Here is a 17,774-nt window from a genome sequence, read left to right on the forward strand (position 1 = left end):
TGCATTCACTCAGCTGAAAACTGAGGTCTAAGACACTGCGTTCTCTATGCTGAAAACTGAGATCTAAGACACTGCATTCACTCTGCTGAAAACTGAGGTCTAAGACACTGCATTCTCTATGCTGAGAACTGAGATCTAAGACACTGCATTCACTATGCTGAAAACTGAGATCTAAGACACTGCATTCACTATGCTGAAAACTGAGGTCCAAGAGACTGCGTTCACTATGCTGAAAACTGAGATCTAAGACACTGCATTAACTATGCTGAAAACTGATGTCCAAGAGACTGCGTTCACTATGCTGAAAACAGAGGTCCAAGACACTGCGTTCACTATGCTGGAAACTGAGGTCTAAGACACTGCATTCACTATGCTGAAAACTGAGGTCTAAGACACTGCGTTCACTCTGCTGAAAACAGAGATCTAAGACACTGCATTCACTCAGCTGAAAACTGAGGTCTAAGACACTGCGTTCTCTATGCTGAAAACTGAGATCTAAGACACTGCATTCACTCTGCTGAAAACTGAGGTCTAAGACACTGCATTCTCTATGCTGAAAACTGAGATCTAAGACACTGCATTCACTATGCTGAAAACTGAGATCTAAGACACTGCATTCACTATGCTGAAAACTGAGGTCCAAGAGACTGCGTTCACTATGCTGAAAACTGAGATCTAAGACACTGCATTAACTATGCTGAAAACTGATGTCCAAGAGACTGCGTTCACTATGCTGAAAACAGAGGTCCAAGACACTGCGTTCACTATGCTGGAAACTGAGGTCTAAGACACTTCATTCACTATGCTGAAAACTGAGGTCTAAGACACTGCGTTCACTCTGCTGAAAACAGAGATCTAAGACACTGCATTCACTCAGCTGAAAACTGAGGTCTAAGACACTGCGTTCTCAATGCTGAAAACTGAGGTCTAAGACACTGCGTTCTCTATGCTGAAAACTGATGTATTTTTTACTTGTGCAAATCCAAACCTCTCAAGCCTTCTCTCAACCCCAGCCTCTAATGGTATGGAGTGCACTAGCTCAGTTTGAATGTGGCTTTGTAATAAATTACTTATTGTTTAATTGTATTAGTATGTATTTATTGTCCTGGTGGAGACAGCAGCATAGACATAGTTGCATTTAAATGCATTTGAACAATACACTTGAAACACGAAATACTAAATCTTGTTGTTGTGTGTTTTCTTTACAGATTCAGACCCCACAAGCCCCCCTTCCACTCCGGTCTCTCAAGGTATGCAGTGTAATCACTTCAGTGGATTCAGAACCACTGCAGGAATCTGGCTTTGTTATAAACTTTCTTTTTTCTCTCTTTCTTTTTAAAGAAGCAGAATCCTCGAGGCCCCCTTCCACTCCGCTCTCTCAAGGTAAGTGCAGTTTGAAGATGGCAGTCTGTTTAGTGTGATTGACAGCCCACCTCACGTGTCATGTGATCCACTAGATCTATATAAGCTGTGGGAGAGCTGTGTGCAACTATTCAGCAACAACACTAGGAGAGCAGATGGTTGTCTTTCGGTTTGGAATCCTAGTATATAGAGTTACATTATATTGTCCAGTACAAATAATCTGTCTACAGGTAACCCTGTTTATACTGTTGAAAACTGCCCTAACATTAGACACTCATCTAAACATCTAAACACAAGAGTTCATCTCTGAAAGTCTACCTCTACACGTCTGCTTCTTGTGTTCTAGGTACCAGCATGCCACCTGAGCCCTGCACTTAACTCACATTCAGATTTCCCTCTAAGGGTGAAATGCGCACATTTTTCACAATAACTGGCAACAACGTTCCACACAGTTTATTAACTTTTACAATTGATCAAATATCAACCTCACTCGAGACTCCAGCATTTCATTTTGAGAGCATTCGTGCAAAGCATTAACATAAGCACATTTCCGTGTGTCTTGCAGGTGATTCTCTGATTTCCCTGTTAAAATGCACATCACATTAGTACAGAGCTCGCTCGGGCTGCAGTGAATCCAGTAGTGCAGGACGGGTGAAGCAGGCGGCTGGAGATTCTGCCTCTAGGGAGAGGGCTGCCCGGTGCTGCTTAGGAACGTCTCAGTTTTGAACTCGTCATATAATTGAAAACGTTTTTGAAGCACAATCTTACTGCATTATTTAGAAGTATAAATAGTCAACATAAATAAACATAAATAAAAATCACAATACTCATGTTATTATTATAATTTAGCTGACGACCTTATCCAAGGCGACTTGGAGAAACTAGGGTGTGTGAACTACGCATCAGCTGCAGAGTCTCTTACAATTACGTCTCACCCGAAAGACGGAGCACAAGGAGGTTAAGTGACTTGCTTAGGGTCACACAATGAGTCAGTCGTTGAGGTGGGATTTGAACCCGGGACCTCATGGTTACAAACCTGTTTCTTTAACCATTGGACCACACTTTCACAGGTTTTGTTTTATTTCCCTTTTAAAAAACAAACATTTCAGAAATATCATCATATCAAGCGTTTAGAAACTGGTAAAAATGTAATATCAATATTAGAGTTGAAAATACACAGGTAAGTGTACAGTGTAGTGATTGAAGACGACATACCACGTGCATTTGTTTGCAAGTTGAGTTTAGGTGACTTCACTCGCGTGTCTCTGTTGAAACTCAACATGACAGCTGCACCAACGAAGAAAAAAAAGCAATGTTTCAGTAAAAGACAGCTAAAACAAAATCTGATTATCTCTATGAGGATGGTGGGACACTATTGTTCAAGTTTTGCTGCCGTTGATCATGCATGAGTCAGTACCATTAAAAGATCATATTGCCAGTCATAAACATGTAGAGAGAACAAGAAAGCAAATAAGACGGCAACAATGGCAAAGCATGCATTCTCTATGCTGAAAACTGAGATCTAAGACACTGCATTCACGATGCTGAAAACTGAGATCTAAGACACTGCATTCACTATGCTGAAAACTGAGATCTAAGACACTGCATTCACTATGCTGAAAACTGACATCTAAGACACTACATTCACTATGCTGAAAACTGAGATCTTAGACACTTCATTCACTATGCTGAAAACTGAGATCTAAGACACTGCATTCACTATGCTGAAAACTGAGATCTTAGACACTTCATTCACTATGCTGAAAACTGAGATCTAAGACACTGCATTCACTATGCTGAAAACTGACATCTAAGACACTACATTCACTATGCTGAAAACTGAGACCTAAGACACTGCATTCACTATGCTGAAAACTGACATCTAAGACACTACATTCACTATGCTGAAAACTGACATCTAAGACACTGCATTCACTATGCTGAAAACTGAGATCTTAGACACTTCATTCACTATGCTGAAAACTGAGATCTAAGACACTGCATTCACTATGCTGAAAACTGAGGTCTAAGACACTGCATTCACTATGCTGAAAACTGAGGTCTAAGACACTGCATTCACTATGCTGAAAACTGAGATCTAAGACACTGCATTCACTATGCTGAAAACTGACATCTAAGACACTGCATTCACTTTGCTGAAACTGAGGTCTATACACTGCGTTCTCTATGTTGAAAACTGAGATCTAAGACACTGCATTCACTCTGCTGAAATCTGAAATCTAAGACACTGCATTCACTATGCTGAAAACTGAGATATTAGACACTGCATTCACTTTGCTGAAACTGAGGTCTATACACTGCGTTCTCTATGTTGAAAACTGAGATCTAAGACACTGCATTCCCTATGCTGAAAACTGAGTTCTAAGACACTGCATTCACTATGCTGAAAACTAAGGTCTAAGACACTGCATTCACTATGCTGAAAACTGAGGTCTAAGACACTGCATTCACTAAGCTGAAAACTGAGATCTTAGACACTGCATTCACTTTGCTGAAACTGAGGTCTATACACTGCGTTCTCTATGTTGAAAACTGAGATCTAAGACACTGCATTCACTCTGCTGAAATCTGAAATCTAAGACACTGCATTCACTATGCAGAATACTGAGATCTTAGACACTGCGTTCTCTATGCTGAAAACTGAGGTCTAAGACACTGCGTTCTCTATGCTGAAAACTGATGTATTTTTTACTTGTGCAAATCCAAACCTCTCAAGCCTTCTCTCAACCCCAGCCTCTAAAGGTATGGAGTGCACTAGCTCAGTTTGAATGTGGCTTTGTAATAAATGACTTTTTGTTTAATTGTATTAGTATTTATTTACTGTCCTGGTGGAGACATAGACATAGTTTAATTTAAATGCATTTGAACAATACACTTGAAACACGAAATACTAAATCTTGTTGTTGTGTGATTTCTTTACAGATTCAGACCCCACAAGCCCCCCTTCCACTCCGGTCTCTCAAGGTATGCAGTGTAATCACTTCAGTGGATTCAGAACCACTGCAGGAATCTGGCTTTGTTATAAACTTTGTTTTTTCTCTCTTTCTTTTTAAAGAAGCAGAATCCACAAGGCCACCTTCCACTCCGCTCTCTCAAGGTAAGTGCAGTTTGAAGATGGCAGTCTGTTCAGTGTGATTAACAGCCTACCTCACGTGTCATGTGATCCACTAGATCTATATAAGCTGTGGGAGAGCTGTGTGCAACTATTCAGCAACAACACTAGGAAAGCAGACGGTTGTCTATCGGTTTGGAATCCTAATGTATAGAGTTACATCATATTGTCCAGTACAAATAATCTGTCTACAGGTAACCCTGTTTATACTGTTGAAAACTGCCCTAACATTAGACACTCATCTAAACATCTAAACACAAGAGTTCATCTCTGAAAGTCTACCTCTACACGTCTGCTTCTTGTGTTCTAGGTACCAGCATGCCACCTGAGCCCTGCACTTAACTCACATTCAGATTTCCCTCTAAGGGTAAAATGCGCACATTTTTCACAATAACTGGCAACAACGTTCCACACAGTTTATTAACTTTTACAATTGATCAAATATCAACCTCACTCGAGACTCCAGCATTTCATTTTGAGAGCATTCGTGCAAAGCATTAACATAAGCACATTTCCGTGTGTCTTGCAGGTGATTCTCTGATTTCCCTTTTAAAATGCACATCACATTAGTACAGAGCTCGCTCGGGCTGCAGTGAATCCAGTAGTGCAGGACGGGTGAAGCAGGCGGCTGGAGATTCTGCCTCTAGGGAGAGGGCTGCCCGGTGCTGCTTTGGAACGTCTCAGTTTTGAACTCGTCATATAATTGAAAACGTTTTTGAAGCACAATCTTACTGCATTATTTAGAAGTATAAATAGCCAACATAAATAAACATAAATACAAATCACAATACTCATGTTATTATTATTTGTTTATTTAGCAGACGCCTTTATCCAAGGCGACTTACAGAGACTAGGGTGTGTGAACAATGCATCAGCTGCAGAGTCACTTACAATTACGTCTCACCCGAAAGACGGAGCACAAGGAGATTTAGTGACTTGCTCAGGGTCACACAATGAGTCAGTGGCTGAGGTGGGATTTGAACCAGAGACCTCATGGTTACAAGCCTGTTTCTTTAACCACTGGACCACACCTTCACAGGTTTTGTTTTATTTCCTTTTAAAAAAACAAACATTTCAGAAATATCATCATATCAAGCGTTTAGATACTGATAAAAATGTAATCACAATATTAGGGTTGAAAATACACAGGTAAGTGTTCAGTGTAGTGATTGAAGACGACATACCACGTGCATTTGTTTGCAAGTTGAGTTTAGGTGACTTCACTCACGTGTCTCTGTTGAAACTCAACATGACAGCTGCACCAACGAAGAAAAAAAAGCAATGTTTCAGTAAAAGACAGCTAAAACAAAATCTGATTATCTCTATGAGGATGGTGGGACACTATTGTTCAAGTTTTGCTGCCGTTGATCATGCATGAGTCAGTACCATTAAAAGATCATATTGCCAGTCATAAACATGTAGAGAGAACAAGAAAGCAAATAAGACGGCAACAATGGCAAAGCATGCATTCACTATACTGAAAACTGAGATCTAAGGCACTGCATTCACTATGCTGAACACTGAGGTCTAAGACACTGCATTCTCTATGCTGAACACTGAGGTCTAAGACACTGCATTCACTATACTGAACACTGAGGTCTAAGACACTGCATTCACTATACTGAACACTGAGGTCTAAGACACTGCATTCTCTGTGCTGAACACTGAGGTCTAAGACACTGCATTCTCTATGCTGAACACTGAGGTCTAAGACACTGCATTCAGTATGCTGAAAACTGAGATCTAAGACACTGCATTCACTATGCTGAACACTGAGGTCTAAGACACTGCATTCTCTATGCTGAACACTGAGGTCTAAGACACTGCATTCACTATGCTGAACACTGAGGTCTAAGACACTGCATTCACTATGCTGAACACTGAGGTCTAAGACACTGCATTCTCTATGCTGAACACTGAGGTCTAAGACACTGCATTCACTATACTGAACACTGAGGTCTAAGACACTGCATTCTCTATGCTGAACACTGAGGTCTAAGACACTGCATTCACTATGCTGAAAACTGAGGTCTAAGACACTGCATTCTCTATGCTGAATACTGAGGTCTAAGACACTGCATTCACTGTGCTGAAAACTGGTCTAAGACACTGCATTCTCTGTGCTGAAAACTGAGGTCTAAGACACTGCATTCACTATACTGAAAACTAAGGTCTAAGACACTGCATTCTCTATGTTGAAAACTGAGATCTAAGACACTGCATTCACTATGCTGAAAACTGAGGTCTAAGACACTGCATTCACTATGTTGAAAACTGAGGTCTAAGACACTGCATTCAGTATGTTGAAAACTGAGGTCTAAGACACTGCATTCCCTATGCTGAAAACTAAGGTCTAAGACACTGCGTTCTCTATGCTGAAAACTGATGTATTTTTTACTTGTGCAAATCCAAACCTCTCAAGCCTTCTCTCAACCCCAGCCTCTAATGGTATGGAGTGCACTAGCTCAGTTTGAATGTGGCTTTGTAATACATTACTTATTGTTTAACTGTATTAGTATTTTTTTATTGTCCTGGTGGAGACAGCAGCATAGACATAGTTGCATTTAAATGCATTTGAACAATACACTTGAAACACGAAATACTAAATCCTGTTGTTGTGTGTTTTCTTTACAGATTCAGACCCCACAAGCCCTCCTTCCACTCCGGTCACTCAAGGTATGCAGTGTAATCAATTCAGTGAATTCAGAACCACTGCAGGAATCTGGCTTTGTTATAAACTTTGTTTTTTCTCTCTTTCTTTTTAAAGAAGCAGAATCCTCGAGGCCCCCTTCCACTCCGCTCTCTCAAGGTAAGTGCAGTTTGAAGATGGCAGTCTGTTCAGTGTGATTGACAGCTCACCTCACGTGTCATGTGATCCACTAGAACTATATAAGCTGTGTGAGAGCTGTGTGCAACTATTCACCAACAACACTAGGAGAGCAGACGGTTGTCTTTCGGTTTGGAATCGTAGTATATAGAGTTACATTATATTGTCCAGTACATATAATCTGTCTACAGGTAACACTGTTTATACTGTTGAAAACTGCCCTAACATTAGACACTCATCTAAACATCTTAACACAAGAGTTCATCTCTGAAAGTCTGCCTCTACTTTTACAATTGATCAAATATCAACCTCACTCGAGACCCCAGCATTTCATTTTGAGAGCATTCGTGCAAAGCATTAACATAAGCACATTTCCGTGTGTCTTGCAGGTGATTCTCTGATTTCCCTGTTAAAATGCACATCACATTAGTACAGAGCTCGCTCGGGCTGCAGTGAATCCAGTAGTGCAGGACGGGCGAAGCAGGCGGCTGGAGATTCTGCCTCTAGGGAGAGGGCTGCCTGGTGCTGCTTAAGAACGTCTCAGTTTTGAACTCGTCATATAATTGAAAACGTTTTTGAAGCACAATCTTACTGCATTATTTAGAAGTATAAATAGCCAACATAAATAAACATAAATACAAATCACAATACTCATGTTATTATTATTTGTTTATTTAGCTGACGTCTTTATCCAAGGCGACTTACAGAGACTAGGGTGTGTGAACAATGCATCAGCTGCAGAGTCACTTACAATTACGTCTCACCCGAAAGACAGAGCACAAGGAGGTTAAGTGACTTGCTCAGGGTCACACAATGAGTCAGTGGTTGAGGTGGGATTTGAACCAGAGACCTCATGGATACAAGCCTGTTTCTTTAACCACTGGACCACACTTTCACAGGTTTTGTTTTATTTCCCTTTTAAAAATCAAACATTTGAGAAATATCATCATATCAAGCGTTTAGAAACTGGTAAAAATGTAATCTCAATATTAGAGTTGAAAATACACAGGTAAGTGTTCAGTGTAGTGATTGAAGACGACATACCAGGTGCATTTGTTTGCAAGTTGAGTTTAGGTGACTTCACTCGCGTGTCTCTGTTGAAACTCAACATGACAGCTGCACCAACGAAGAAAAAAAAGCAATGTTTCAGTAAAAGACAGCTAAAACAAAATCTGATTATCTCTATGAGGATGGTGGGACACTATTGTTCAAGTTTTGCTGCCGTTGATCATGCATGAGTCAGTACCATTAAAAGATCATATTGCCAGTCATAAACATGTAGAGAGAACAAGAAAGCTAATAAGACAGCAACAATGGCAAAGCATGCATTCACTATACTGAACACTGAGATCTAAGACACTGCATTCACTATGCTGAACACTGAGATCTAAGACACTGCATTCACTATGCTGAAAACTGAGATCTAAGACACTGCATTCACTCTGCTGAACACTGAGATCTAAGACATTGCATTCACTATGCTGAAAATGGAGGTCTAAGACACTGCATTCACTATGCTGAACACTGAGATCTAAGACACTGCATTCAGTATGCTGAACACTGAGATCTAAGACACTGCATTCACTATGCTGAAAACTGAGATCTAAGACACTGCATTCAGTATGCTGAAAACTGAGATCTAAGACACTGCATTCACTATGCTGAACACTGAGGTCTAAGACACTGCATTCTCTATGCTGAACACTGAGGTCTAAGACACTGCATTCACTATACTGAACACTGAGGTCTAAGACACTGCATTCTCTATGCTGAACACTGAGGTCTAAGACACTGCATTCACTATGCTGAAAACTGAGGTCTAAGACACTGCATTCTCTATGCTGAATACTGAGGTCTAAGACACTGCATTCACTGTGCTGAAAACTGGTCTAAGACACTGCATTCTCTGTGCTGAAAACTGAGGTCTAAGACACTGCATTCACTATACTGAAAACTAAGGTCTAAGACACTGCATTCTCTATGTTGAAAACTGAGATCTAAGACACTGCATTCACTATGCTGAAAACTGAGGTCTAAGACACTGCATTCACTATGTTGAAAACTGAGGTCTAAGACACTGCATTCAGTATGTTGAAAACTGAGGTCTAAGACACTGCATTCCCTATGCTGAAAACTAAGGTCTAAGACACTGCGTTCTCTATGCTGAAAACTGATGTATTTTTTACTTGTGCAAATCCAAACCTCTCAAGCCTTCTCTCAACCCCAGCCTCTAATGGTATGGAGTGCACTAGCTCAGTTTGAATGTGGCTTTGTAATACATTACTTATTGTTTAACTGTATTAGTATTTTTTTATTGTCCTGGTGGAGACAGCAGCATAGACATAGTTGCATTTAAATGCATTTGAACAATACACTTGAAACACGAAATACTAAATCCTGTTGTTGTGTGTTTTCTTTACAGATTCAGACCCCACAAGCCCTCCTTCCACTCCGGTCACTCAAGGTATGCAGTGTAATCAATTCAGTGAATTCAGAACCACTGCAGGAATCTGGCTTTGTTATAAACTTTGTTTTTTCTCTCTTTCTTTTTAAAGAAGCAGAATCCTCGAGGCCCCCTTCCACTCCGCTCTCTCAAGGTAAGTGCAGTTTGAAGATGGCAGTCTGTTCAGTGTGATTGACAGCTCACCTCACGTGTCATGTGATCCACTAGAACTATATAAGCTGTGTGAGAGCTGTGTGCAACTATTCACCAACAACACTAGGAGAGCAGACGGTTGTCTTTCGGTTTGGAATCGTAGTATATAGAGTTACATTATATTGTCCAGTACATATAATCTGTCTACAGGTAACACTGTTTATACTGTTGAAAACTGCCCTAACATTAGACACTCATCTAAACATCTTAACACAAGAGTTCATCTCTGAAAGTCTGCCTCTACTTTTACAATTGATCAAATATCAACCTCACTCGAGACCCCAGCATTTCATTTTGAGAGCATTCGTGCAAAGCATTAACATAAGCACATTTCCGTGTGTCTTGCAGGTGATTCTCTGATTTCCCTGTTAAAATGCACATCACATTAGTACAGAGCTCGCTCGGGCTGCAGTGAATCCAGTAGTGCAGGACGGGCGAAGCAGGCGGCTGGAGATTCTGCCTCTAGGGAGAGGGCTGCCTGGTGCTGCTTAAGAACGTCTCAGTTTTGAACTCGTCATATAATTGAAAACGTTTTTGAAGCACAATCTTACTGCATTATTTAGAAGTATAAATAGCCAACATAAATAAACATAAATACAAATCACAATACTCATGTTATTATTATTTGTTTATTTAGCTGACGTCTTTATCCAAGGCGACTTACAGAGACTAGGGTGTGTGAACAATGCATCAGCTGCAGAGTCACTTACAATTACGTCTCACCCGAAAGACAGAGCACAAGGAGGTTAAGTGACTTGCTCAGGGTCACACAATGAGTCAGTGGTTGAGGTGGGATTTGAACCAGAGACCTCATGGTTACAAGCCTGTTTCTTTAACCACTGGACCACACTTTCACAGGTTTTGTTTTATTTCCCTTTTAAAAATCAAACATTTGAGAAATATCATCATATCAAGCGTTTAGAAACTGGTAAAAATGTAATCTCAATATTAGAGTTGAAAATACACAGGTAAGTGTTCAGTGTAGTGATTGAAGACGACATACCAGGTGCATTTGTTTGCAAGTTGAGTTTAGGTGACTTCACTCGCGTGTCTCTGTTGAAACTCAACATGACAGCTGCACCAACGAAGAAAAAAAAGCAATGTTTCAGTAAAAGACAGCTAAAACAAAATCTGATTATCTCTATGAGGATGGTGGGACACTATTGTTCAAGTTTTGCTGCCGTTGATCATGCATGAGTCAGTACCATTAAAAGATCATATTGCCAGTCATAAACATGTAGAGAGAACAAGAAAGCTAATAAGACAGCAACAATGGCAAAGCATGCATTCACTATGCTGAACACTGAGATCTAAAACACTGCATTCACTCTGCTGAACACTGAGATCTAAGACACTGCATTCACTATGCTGAACACTGAGATCTAAGACACTGCATTCACTATGCTGAACACTGAGATCTAAGACACTGCATTCACTATGCTGAACACTGAGATCTAAGACACTGCATTCACTATGCTGAACACTGAGATCTAAGACACTGCATTCACTATGCTGAACACTGAGATCTAAGATACTGCATTCACTATGCTGAACACTGAGGTCTAAGACACTGCATTCTCTATGCTGAACACTGAGATCTAAGACACTGAATTCTCTATGCTGAACACTGAGATCTACATGTATTTTATATTTATAATCAGAGCATGTCTCAGAAACCGAGGCAGAGCCACAATAAATGTCTTGTTTAATTTTAAAGCAAATTGTTGAGATACTTGTTTGGAATATTGTTTCAAAAGTGTATAATGCAACAAAATGAATACATTCAAAGAGTTAGTGCATGGCCGACGGTGTCCCACTGATAATGGATCCTTTCTCCGTCAACTGCAAATTTCTCAGAATCTAAAAAGCTTTGATGGAACGCTGCTCCCATTCTGTGCTGCACATTACAGACTACGTGGGGTGTTATTGTTTGACATGGGATTTATTTAATGGCTGTGTGAACTCTTCTGTGCTGCACATTACAGACTACGTGGGGTCTTATTGTTTGACATGGAGTTTATTTAATGGCTGTGTGAACTCTTCTGTGCTGCACATTACAGACTACGTGGGGTCTTATTGTTTGACATGGGGTTTATTTAATGGCTGTGTGAACTCTTCTGTGCTGCACATTACAGACTACGTGGGGTCTTATTGTTTGACATGGGGTTTATTTAATGGCTGTGTGAACTCTTCTGTTTGTCTGCACAGATAACATGGCAACAGCAAGGGTCAAACTAAATGTACCCAAAGGAGTGAATCTTGAGGACCCCAAAGTGTACGAAGCCATTTTAGAGCAGGTAGGTGACACTCCCTTTCAGAAATCCAAACTGACACTGCTTCCTGTGTGCTGGACTTCGTATGACACTAATGAGCTAATCTCACGTTGACTTTGCTTCCCTTTAGTTCCTTCTAGTGTCCTCTCATTTCCCTGATAGATACACAGAGAGATGTGGTGCTCCTTGATAACACTGTGTTTCTTGTGTTGCTGTTTCAGATTCGGGAGCATCTCTCCAAGAACTTTCCAATGGACGGTGTTAATCTGCGCTGGAGAAGACAAGACGGAGAGATATTCCACAAGGATGAAGAGGAGGAGAAGGAGAAGTACTTCATGCCGTGAGATACCTGCGCCCACAATGACAAGCGAGGGCTTTCAGCGATAGAGCCGTCGATGCGGGCTCTGCCGTGTGGTAGATGACTGCATCTGGAGTTTTGAGTCCTGAGCTGAGGGTGCTAATGAAAGTCAAGGTCATCTACCACACGGTACAGCCCACATCAAGAGGGCTCTATCACTATTAAAACATGATTTAATTCTTTATTTTCTCTTAAAAAAAAAACAACAACTTTAAAACCTATATTTACGTTGAACTTCTGATATTTCGGCAGATAACCTTCCGCTGAGGAAGATAGTCCCTAACATAATTAGAATAGAAAAATGACATGCGCGTAGATAAAACCGTTATTATCATTATTATTATTATGACATTGCCAGATAAATTAACTGTAGGCTTGTTGAATAGTCTGTGTAGTATTGAGGCAGACTCAAAACTTGTTATTATCATTATTATTATTATGACATTGCCAGATAAATTAACTGTAGGCTTGTTGAATAGTCTGTGTAGTATTGAGGCAGACTCAAAACTTGTTATTATCATTATTATTATTATGACATTGCCAGATAAATTAACTGTAGGCTTGTTGAATAGTCTGTGTAGTATTGAGGCAGACTCAAAACTTGTTAGAGGCGGGGCGTCATTCAAGCTGGCAGGGAGTGGATTGGCTGCTGTGGAAAGAACTGAAGCAGGGTTGGCAGTTTAACTGGCTGGTTTTGATGGAGGGTGTTGTTTGGATCCAGCTGATGACAGAATTGTGGACCAGTCGTGTCTTTCCTGTTGATTTTCTGTGAATTGAGCCTTCATTACGCTGTCTTGTCACACACATGATTTTGCTTGTCTCTAGACCAACGTCAGAAAGTGTGTTTAAGTAGTTTTTTATGTGATCAGATTAGTTGTAGATTAGAGTGTTAAGGGAGAAAGCTGGTATTTATGCACAGATTGATTTAAAATGGAATTCACAGCTAAGCACTTCAACGTTGCAACATTCCGGAAGCCCGCTAGATCTGGAAGCTGATTGGCTGTTCGCACTCAATTTTCTGCTGGTTAATATTCATCTGACATTATCTACTGGTGTTTTTTTTTTTTTTAATTTTATGATAATTTAAATATATCTTCAATTATTTACTGGTGCTGCACATTTATAGTAAGTTGATAGTGAGTGTGTGTGTGTGTTTTAATGTAATGATAATTTAAATATATATTTAGGGCTTCGGATTTTCAGTTTTAACCCCTGATACAAAAAGATTTAATCGGTTAACAGACAATAAACACCAGAAAAACTGTGGAAATGGTTAATCTATGCATGTTGACTGTACCCTTTTCACATTTAAAAAAATCAAACCCTGTGAATACATTTCACAGGGCTGCTGGGCAATGTCCTGCCTTCCTGACTTGTGTCTATCATTGATTCGTTCTGAATACTTTAAACCCGCCCCAACTACTGAGTGACAGCACATTCCTACGTTTCTATTGGAGACTCCGCTGGCGAGATTTAAAACGAGATTACACTCAGGATGGAAGCTTGTTAGCGGGATTTCAAGCTGTATTACAGTTAAGATACGGAGGATTTAAAACTGAATTGTGACAATGTACACAAATTCCTGAACACAAACCCCAGAAGAATGTGCCCGTGACCATAGGGATTTCGTTGTGGAAGACAGCAAAGGAAAGAAGGTACAACTTAAGTGTGCAAGTACTGTCGAGTTACTACTATACATATTGTCACACACACACAAAAAAGCATTTTGGAAAGTAACCAAAAACACTAATTTCATACAGAATATCAAAAACGAAAGCCCCGAAAAAAAAACGATTGACATAAAACTCGAATAGCTAAAAATAAGCACCGAAAAATACAATTAATAAAACCCGAAAAACAGAAGCCCTAAATATATTCAATTATTTACTGGTGCAGCACATATTTATATTAAGGTGATGGGGTGTGTGTTTTTAATTTAATGATAATTTAAATATATGTTCAATTATTTACTGGTGCAGCACATATTTATATTAAGGTGATGGGGTGTGTGTTTTTAATTTAATGATAATTTAAATATATGTTCAGTTATTTACTGGTGCAGCACATATTTATATTAAGGTGAGGTGTGTGTGTTTTAATGTAGTAAATGATTCTAATAGAGGTTACATTAGTTACTGGTGCAAGTTTCTTTCACCTTGTAAAGAATATATTCAGAGTGGTAACAGAGTAATAGGCCTCTTCCCCATGGCATGGCAGAGCATGGATTCACAGAATGAATGTACAATTTGCAGTGTACTATTAAATCCTATAGAGGGCACCACAAACACATTTACTGAGGGAGGAAGGGAGCAAGCTCCTGTATAATTATACAATCACCTGGAAGGTCTTGATGCTGCAGTACATTACAAACAGCAGCCAGGATACAGGTGTTGAATTGCTTATCAGGAGGACAGGGCTAAGGTAGATGGCAGATGAAGGACAGTTCTCTTTTTCACATGATCCTCCAGTGCAATGACATGGGCAGCTCCAGCCTGGTCACTCTGAGCCTCTGTCTGGTAAGTGAGACGAGTTGTCCTAGTGCAGCTCAGCAAGCTGGTCTCTTCCAGTCCAGGTCTGCGTTCCAACCATGGCTGCGTTTCTACCTGGAGGAAAAGCCCTCCAGGACTGGAGCCTGTCGCAATGCAAGTGAAGCTGCAGCATATACTAGCACTGTGGCGCCCCCTATGGTTTTTAAATAGGTCTGCATTATCACACAGAAATATATGTGCAGTCTGCAGGGTGCAATGCAACATGGGGTGAAGTCATTAAGGCTATGAGTAGGGTGGTTTGCTACAGCTTATGATTTCAATGGAAATGTCTTATTTTTTCTGATATTTAATTTACATTGCTGTAAAAAACATAAAAATAACAGGGTCACTGACTCAGTTTTATTTCTCATTATAGTGTATGGGGAGCAGGGGAGGGGACCCAGATCCATGCATTCATGAAACATGTTCCTCTCATGCAAACACATAGAAATCACACGAGCTGTACCAAAGAATATGTGCGATTCATGTCATTGTATTGTATGAAGGGTTGTGCATGACAACGATACTCTACTACTCTGTATTTCTGAATGTATTTTTGCTGATTTATTTCAATAAAGTTTCAATCTCAATCTATGGCATCTTTTTTATTATTATTACTATTTTCACAGAGACTGCAGTCCTCTAACAAGGCTGCTGTATAGCGATGGATCCCTTTCTATACAGTGTGGTTCAGGAGACTGGGTGATGGGCAGCACAGGGACTGAACAGAGACTGCTCTATAGCGATGGATCCCTTTCTATACAGTGTGGTTCAGGAGACTGGGTGCTGAGCAGCACAGGGGCTGAACAGGGACTGCTCTATAGAGATGGATCCCTTTCTATACAGTGTGGTTCAGGAGACTGGGTGATGGGCAGCACAGGGACTGAACAGGGACTGCTCTATAGAGATGGATCCCTTTCTATACAGTGTGGTTCAGGAGACTGGGGGCTGGTTGAATGGATCTATATCAGCTGTTTGTTGTCTACACTCCTAAATGAATCCATTTGCTGTTCACTTTGTAACAGTTCCCAAGTCATAGCTGATCACCAGCTCACCAGCAGTTGCAGACATTGTCTGCAGGTTTAAATAAATAAGCGACTGGTCTTGAAAGGGTTACAGCACGACCTTTATAAAGCGCCTCCTGAAGCAGACTATGCCACTTTAAGGTTACATATTATAAATTTGTTAGCAGACACCCTTATCCAGGGCGACTTAGTCGTAAACAAAATATAAATTTCAAGAATCACAGTACAAGTATTAATACAATTAAGAGCAAGCTAAAATACAATGACTTCAGTTCTAGTGAGTACAAGTACATTACAAAATACGAATCAATATCAGAGCAGATAAGTATCAGTGATAGTTACATCAGGATACGATTAAATGCAAAATACTACAGATTGAATAACACTAGTGGAAGATTTACTGTACAGTACTCTAAAGTACAGGATTAAGTGCAGTAAAATAGGGAGCAGATAAGTGCAAGTTATGTATCTTTGTGTTCATTTTGAGTTTTTCTCTACTCTGTAGAGATGACCTCTCTTAGCCTAGTGGAAACCCAGGGTCGAAGAATGGGTCCTCATTCCCATAATGACCACTAGGGAGCGCTGTCTTGCATATCACCCCAAGTTGCTGCAGGTGTACTTTCCTTAAAGGACCACCAGAGGGCCCTGGGAGTCCAGGTACACGGACAGGAATAGTATTTGCTGTCAGTGTTAACACAGTAACCACAATAGCAACTAGTCTCCGGTTTGAATTATGAGTTGAAGAAATCAGCAACTGGATGCAGTCCGACTACTTTCAGCAACGCTTTATGGTCTGGACCGGACCTTCATTTATGTTAAATGGATTTTAACAATAAACTGCAGGTCCAACACTAGGCACATTGGAACTGCAGTTTAACAGAACACTGCAGTAAGATCACACTGTCACTGCAGTTTAACATTACATTGAATAGAATCACTTTTAAAAAGTTTTGTAGCAAACCTGCCTTTAGGGCCAACTGGATTTCAGTAACGTAATTCGCTGCCACCACCTTTTTTTAACCGGGGAAGGTTCGGTTCTGAGATCCTCAAAAACTCAGGAGGGTAAAGGTTCAAACAATACACAAAACAGATATAATTTATATGTCTTTATATAAAAGAAAGGGAGGTACATGATTGCACAGCAATTACAGGTTTCCTCTTAAAAACATCAATTACACTATGTAACACAATTTTTGTTCCTGGGTAGTAAGTGTTATTTCCTAATTGCTTATGCCTCAAAAGTATAGAAAATGGCTATTATTCCCCACAAACTTTGCTTTTGTGACCAGGACAGTGATATTTTGAAATTTACCTCTTTCCAGTGAGAAAATGGGCGAATTTGTGTCTTTTCGTTCACAAAGTCAGAAAAAAACACATGAATCCAAGTTAACATGTATTTATACTAAAGTAATACAAAAATGACTACAAAAGATTTAGAAGTGAGTAGTTTTTCGAGATTTACGATTATACTGTAAATCACTTTCATGACTCAGCCCCCAAATGTAGTCTCCCATCATGTTCTCGTTATACTGTCCTTGATAGCGGCATTCAAAGTCCAGTATATCCTGGTGGAAGCGCTCGCCTTGCTCCTCCGAGTACGCTCCCATGTTCT

The 17,774-nt window shown here is 40.1% G+C and overlaps 1 long non-coding RNA gene across 1 annotated transcript; it reads left to right on the forward strand.

Moving 5' to 3' along the window:
• The first annotated feature begins 9,735 nt into the window (after positions 1-9,735).
• On the forward strand, positions 9,736-15,727 carry LOC117965815 (uncharacterized). The gene is made up of 4 exons (XR_009319773.1): positions 9,736-9,786; positions 9,878-9,919; positions 12,187-12,275; positions 12,473-15,727. It is a non-coding gene; the product is annotated as an uncharacterized LOC117965815 (long non-coding RNA).
• The last annotated feature ends 2,047 nt before the right edge of the window (positions 15,728-17,774 follow it).

This window comes from Acipenser ruthenus, chromosome 45 (assembly GCF_902713425.1).
Source record: "Acipenser ruthenus chromosome 45, fAciRut3.2 maternal haplotype, whole genome shotgun sequence".
NCBI classification, from domain to species: domain Eukaryota; kingdom Metazoa; phylum Chordata; class Actinopteri; order Acipenseriformes; family Acipenseridae; genus Acipenser; species Acipenser ruthenus.